Source organism: Ixodes scapularis, unplaced genomic scaffold (assembly GCF_016920785.2).
Source record: "Ixodes scapularis isolate PalLabHiFi unplaced genomic scaffold, ASM1692078v2 PGA_scaffold0__279_contigs__length_252992795, whole genome shotgun sequence".
In the NCBI taxonomy this organism is placed as follows: Eukaryota; Metazoa; Arthropoda; class Arachnida; order Ixodida; family Ixodidae; genus Ixodes; species Ixodes scapularis.
Window position 1 is genome coordinate 121,766,530 of NW_024609835.1, and position 7,085 is coordinate 121,773,614.

At 45.4% G+C, this 7,085-nt stretch overlaps 1 pseudogene; it reads right to left on the minus strand.

Annotated features, from left to right (window-relative positions):
- Window positions 1-3,818: 3,818 nt before the first annotated feature.
- Window positions 3,819-5,673, minus strand: LOC120845961 (annotated as a pseudogene).
- Between the last annotated feature and the right edge of the window lie 1,412 nt (window positions 5,674-7,085).

Genomic DNA, 7,085 nt, shown 5'->3' on the forward strand with positions numbered 1-7,085 from the left:
TGTATGGGCTTGAGTACGGCTCGACAAGCACAGATGTGAAGAGAAGTACTGCCGAAAACTCAAATGTCAAAATAAAAATTATTAGGTAGAATGCGCATACAAATATGGATATGGTCATGAATACCGTTAGTACATTCAATATGAAGAGTATGTGTTAGACGTACAGTCAAAGAAACCTGTTGCATTTATATTCATGCAAATTACTTCGGAGAACCAAGCGCTGCCTTATAGGGAGGGTGTTAGGTGAATGAGTCTACCGAAAATGAGTGTAAACGGAAAAATCAGTTTGATCTGCGACAATGAGCATTACGTAAGCAAGTGGCGTGTCATTATTACTGTTACAGTGCCTACTGTTTCTTAGATTTAAACAAACTGTCAGCCGCGTCATTCGGTGAGTTCCCTCCGTATAATGCAGGGTTTGGCTCTCTCGAATGCTCTGCGAGAAAGTTGATGAACTGGAAATATCTAGGGTAGTTCTAGAAAAACTATTTCCAGGATCTTATCTCAGCATCGTAAAGAATATGAAAACTTTCAAGAGACAAGGTTAGGGCAGGAGTTCAATGAAAGAGATACTTAGTTTTGCGAAACCATTTTGCCGTAGTAAATGTATAAAGTTCACCTAGGTAGAGCTAGTCATTACGGATGAATGTGCCCATTGCATAGCCTAAAAATTTAATTTGCGACCTACAATACTTACATTCTCAACCGACTCTGAATAAGTGGAACACTTGACATTAAAGATTGGTCTCACCATGACTGTCTACAAACATCCACATAATAATTTCCCTGAACCTATGTATTTCAAGAAAATACTTGGTGCGAGCTGTTTTGGAAACTATAACACTTTTTAACACTAATAGAAAGCCTGTTGTGTGCTACAAATTTCGCAGTTTTCACTTCATTATGAAGAGCAATTACACATCTGTGAACCTTAAAGCTAGGCCTGCACTGAATTGCTTTCTTAAGTTGAACGTGCTATGCTCTGTTCACTATATAAATCTTTGCAGAGCTGACAATGTGCAAGTTCCTGTTTTTTTATACTTCACATCTCCCGACTGCTGCGCGCGATAGGTACATAAGATTGATGACACCTACGTAACACAATAATTATTTTAAGAATTTGTTTGGGTATAGCAGGAGCGATATGCCATCTGCGGGAAGTTATTTGTGTGACACCGTCAAACCTACATATGCGGGCTTCACATGGTGCACATGTTAATCATGTCTGCAGACTCCTTTTTGTAATTGGAACTCCATCCAACACAAGATTTGAATATGCCTTTTGCATTTTAGGCTTAGTAGTGCTTTTGCTGTTTTACTTAAGTAATAGGTAAGAAGAATGCTTATTTCGAGTGGCATACCTAACACCTGGGGACCAGGGTTGGGCAGTATCGCGATACAAATGTATCGCGATAGTATTTCAGAAATACATTTTGTATCTGTATTTCTGTATCGCGATGCATTTTTTGCACCAGTATCTGTATTCCTGTATCGAAATACATTTGGAATGTTTCTTTGTATCGCGATACAATCGAGATGAAATGTATTTCGCTACATTTCCTGAGAAATACTCCCCCGCCCCCCTCCCCCCAAAAAAAAAAAGTGCGAACGACTTTCTTTTTTTTTTTTACTTCTGAGGGCACCAAAGTCAAGGAAATGCTGGGGGATTGTTACTATGCTGATCAAGGTTCCTTTTGATTCTGCAAACTATTTTTCTATGTGTCCTCTTCTCTCTCCTGAGAAGTGTTGCGTAGTCGGAAACTCGAACCAGGTGGCGTGCCAAAAGTGGAGTCAGAGCATCTTCTGCAGCAGGTCCTTAGGTAGAGATTTCTTGAGTCATTGTTTGCTGGCATCCAATGCCCGATGCTAACCGTCTCTCTCGCCTTAGCGTACAGAGTACACCCAGCCGGCAATGCAGAGTCACATTCCGTTGCAGCACGAGTCTGGCGGTGGTTGACTTGAAATAGCAGGAAGACTCACGCTGTGAAGTTCAAGACATATTCGAATGCATCTGGGGCTGCGTCCGTAACATTGCTCGGTTCAAGGGTCCGTCATCAGCCGACGTGAACGTGACCCGCTGCTCTGGTGATCCGAAACCCAGGAGGAGGCCAGAAGTGACCTCGCTGTGCCATCCCAGACAACGTACTCCCGCTACTCGTCTCGAGACCGCCGTTTCTCGGACAGCTCGCACCTGTACCGGCAATATCAGCTCGCTATCCACGAGGTCTCTGTTTGGATAATACTAGGAAAAACATGAGGACTGCAATCCGTGCGTCGGTGGCGGAGGGTCGGTAGTAAGGACCTTCAGACCAGAGATGCTACCGTATCGTTTTTTCAACCGAAACAGAAGATCAGACATGTGTTCCAGGAAGCTTCAGGTGGTCCACTATTCTCTAAAATTCCAAATGACACTGCGTGCACGATATTCAACTAGGTAACCTAAAACGAAAGTACGTATCGTCCTTTCATACAGCAGCGTGGTAAAGTTTCATGTTAAAGGCCACACCTACAGATAAAGAATACTAGTTCATTCCACAGTGACATCATGTGATGAAGGTTGACAGGATTCCCTCGTCAGACAGACAGGATGTCATGGAAGGGACCGCGGTCAGCCCTTGATGGTACGTTTTTTGGGGTCCATTGAAGACTGCTTGTCGTCCAAAACCACTACCTTCAAGGCAAAGTGCAAAGCCTACAGGAAAGTAATTTTGGGATCGAAAACATCCACTTAAAACTTCAATCTTCATCTCAGTTGGCGTCTCAAAAAATTTGGAAAATGTATTGCACTATCAGTATTTCTGTATTTGTATTTCTGCCCTCCCTAAAATGTATTCCTGTATTTGTATTTCCAAATACTTTTCGCCTCTATTTAAAATGTATTTCCGATACGTATCGCGATACATTTTTACAGATGTATCTTAGTATCAGTATTTTAGCTGCTATTTTATTGTATGCCAGTATTTGTATTTCGAAATACATTTTTGAGTATTCCTGCCCAACCCTGCTGGGGACTTATGTTCGACTTTCGAGAAACTAGAAACAGAAGTGACATAGCGGCAGGAGGAGCGTAACCAAGCAACGGCGCGCACCGCGAAACCGCCCTCTTTGACGCCGTGACGACATGGCAAGATTTTTGCCTGTCACTCACTTGAGAGACGTCAAGAGTCAACCCCCGAAGAGCGGAAGTAGCTACGCTGTCCCCCTGCCGTACCTAAGCGTTCCCGGTGGTACCTATCTCGAACCTAGTTCCTACGCAAGCGTCCGTTTCTCTGGCAACCGGAGGAGCATTTTCTGCTTTCAGTGAAGCGATGGCAGCCATTCCTTGCGGCGGCGACCTTCACATCGGCTTTATTTTAAAGAAACTTGTGAGACTAAAAAAAAATACACGTGTTCTGTTAAAATGAACAACTGATTTTGTAGCGGTTCAAGGAAATATTAGATCGAGTAAACTCGCATAAAAAGTTAGAACAACATGTGGGACGCGGATGAGCGCCTAGTTTAAATCACTGTCGATGATGACTGCTCAAGAAACAGGAGGATGTGGCCTCTCTGGTGGGCGGCGCAACTGAGCTGAGCCTGGCGCTGCCCAGATACGACAAAGTTCGTCTCTCGAACCAGCTAACTTCCCGGCTCAACTTCCTCGGGCCCCCGAGGAAGGAGCCGGAAGGTTAAAAACGGTACTGGGGCCGTGCGGGTGTCGAAGGCGCGGGCACGGGCTGCGGAGCTGGCGAAGCAGGCAAGGTAATTTTCGTAGCCTACTTATAGTGTGGACCAAGCTATTGAATTACTTCCTTTACTCGCAAGCAAACAGGGGGCGGAGGCGCCCGGGTGCGCTCACTGGCGTCATCATACTCACGTATAATGACGCTGGTGGGCGAGGACTCGGCCCTGGGCGCTCCCGAGTTTTCTGTCCCGGCATTTTAAGGGACGAGGCCGCGGTGAGTGCACCCTTGAACATAACATACTAGTGCACATGTAGCTGTTCAATCTCAATAGGGAGGAGAATATCCGTGCAGGACATTATTATCAGTGAGCCACGATGTATACTGCAATTAAATGTGATAAATATAAACGTGAATATATGCATTAAAAGTGCTGGCACTTTTTAAAACAGAGGGCGGATTAATTCGTCCACGTAAAGGCAAAACCTAAAACAAAAGCACTTATGACAAAAAGTTAGGTTTATTGCAGTGATACTGGAGTTTCTAAGGCTAAAACAAGTGTAGTTTTAGTGTAGTCCTTTTTTTTGTCTTGTTTTTGTGGTTGCTGCAACCCTCAGTTGTATTGTATACACTCTGTCGTAAGATGCCATTTCTGTATCATAGAGGTACATTTTCACATAACAGGGGAAGTGCAGCCTTTCGAGCTGCCACTAGACATATTTGGGGAGTCAATCTTTGACATGAATGGCGCTACCTCTGAAACACTCTAATTTTCTTTCCCCTGAGTGGAATGCAGCCCCAACAAACCCGCTCTCAACATCTAGAAAATGCAGGCACGTCATGTGTGCTGACTAGAACTTATAAATTCCCTTCTAGGGGAGACGCGCAGGTGCCCAGGCCGGTTATGGGCAGCAGGCAACCGAGCCGGTGCCATCCACCTCACGGGGTGAGATCTCTTATAAGGACTACTAGGATTGTGTGACATAGCATAAGCATTCTTTGTTTCCTGGCAGATGCTAGGCCACCTGCAAGGCCCCGGGTGCGGCCAACGGCGCCTCGTGCCACCCCCCCCCCCCCGGGTGTCGAGGAAGGAGCGGCACGACGAGGCTGCCATGCAGGCTGTCGCGAGCCAGGCTCTCCAGCTGCAGCAGAACTAGGCGAGGGACGCGCGGGACGTGGAGTTCCAAGGCCAGGTATTGGCTCAAACATAGAACTCAGCAACATCACTAAATGGGTTCGAGTTTAACAAAGATGCCACCGTGAAACTGGGACTGCAACAGAGGGCAATGGAAATCTACAAAAGCATAATGCAAACCGAACTGTGACATATCCAAGGCTTTCACGCCCTCTGGGTGTCTAGAAATATGTTGTTGCGCATTAACTGCCCCGTCTTTTCAGCTCCTGCGTTCCATATAGACCCCCAGCCAACGAATGGAGGGTGTCTCGGAGGCCATCCAGGGGCAAGCCCGTGCCACACAGGCGGTGGCCCTAAAACTCCAGAACACGACCCGCGTGCTCGTGGAGGCCGTTCTGCTGCTGACTGCCGAGAGCAGCCGAGCCCAGCGAAGCCAAGACCTGTCTAGCCCTGCCCAGCCACCCCTCGTTCAGCCCCGCCCCGCCGAGCCCAGCCGCGCCGAGCCAAGCCGCGCCGAGCCCAGCCGCGCCGAGCCCAGCCGCGCCGAGCCCAGACGCGCCGAGTCCAGTCGCACCGAGCCCAGCCCCGCCAAGCCCAGCACCGCCGAGCCGAGTCCCTCCGAGTCCAGCCACAAATAATTTAGTTCAATGGAAAATTATTTTATGTGCCAAGTCGGTATTTTTCTTTTGTTTTTGTTTTGTTCTCTTGGTGGAGACAAGAAATATGTTCTTTTGTGCCACTGGTATGTGGTGCATGCTAATGGACCAGTTCCTACACACACTAGACTCGCCATACAGTGAATAATACTGAGTAAGCCACCGCTTCAAGGAAGGCTGATGTCCTGCTATCTAAACTGCTTTACAACAATGTTGACATTACCGGAAAGTCCGTCCATGTTTTTCAGTGCATATTTTGTTTAGAAAGAACTGAGCCTGCTGCCATAGTTTTGTTTAACCCGAGACTGGGGTATTCCGGAAAAGGGACGAGAAGAAAAGAGGCCACAAGGAGGCGACGTCTCAAACACAGCTAAGGATTTTATTCCATCGTATGCACTTTTATACACACCACGTCCACACACCACCAACCAAGTCGACCAATGACAACATAACACCCGGAATACACTAAGCCAAACATAGGCCCAAAACATTACAAAAGAAAAATCTTTCAGCCAGACAAAAGGACAAGATAAGCCTCCGACTACACAAAGTCAACAAAGAACCGTTAAAAGGTTTTTTCAAACCCGCAAACACACGGAACCAAAGGGAAAGAGGGCATACAAGACCTAATTACACAAAGCCAAGCAACAAACCATTACACTAGCCGGTGCTGCGTTTGTTTATTGGAGTCAGTATAACAAGTGAAGCATGTTAGTAATATGCTCTTGGCAACAGGTAGGACGGATATATGCTAAAACCAGCCATTCCTTATGTTTGTAGGGCAGCAATATGTAGTGTATGCTTTTTCATCAAAGGTGTCAAGTGGCTTGTGCCATCGGAATTTTATACTTGTAATTTTCTTTAATTGAAACCAAGAGGTCCGCACTCTAGTCACAACTTCCCACCCGCCTGAAAGTGGCTTCTGGGTTTGCCATTTTTTTATAACGCAATAAACAGGAGATTTAAGCCAGTTGGTTCATTGCAACAAAAAAAGCGCCGAAAAAAACACAAAGACGCAGACGAAGAGAAACAGGACAAGACGCACTCTCAACTGAAGTTGAATTTTCAATAAACTTCAGTTGAGAGTGCGTCTTGTCCTGTTTCCCTTCGTCTGTGTCCCTGTGTTTTTTTTTTTTTTTCTTTTTTTTCTTTTATCCTTGTTGATCTCAACATGCCTCTACTATGGAATCTGTCATGATCCATCTGTCATAAAACACAAACGAAATGGCGGTGTGCTGAATTAAGTGAAGTGTGAAATAATGTCTGTGGTATACCCTTCGATCATAATGACAAGGAATTTATATCGTGCTTACTAGTCCATGCTCAATTTCATTTTAAAAAAAGTATTGCTACCAGTATTTTCAAACATGTTTATTTTTCACTTTACGGCATTGTTATAAAAAGAACGCACTTTCAAAAACAAACTGCTTGTTGTCTTTTTATACATTCAAACTGACACAAATCCAGTATGCGATTATCGAGTAATACACCTGGCTCTGTGGGAGCCATAATAGATTGTAAAATGGAGCAGAGCAATGGAAGTGTAGAGAAAATGAATCAATGTCCAAACCCGATACAAACAATATATTGCAGTAAAAACAGGAAAATGGGTCTCACCAGTAGCCTCATTGA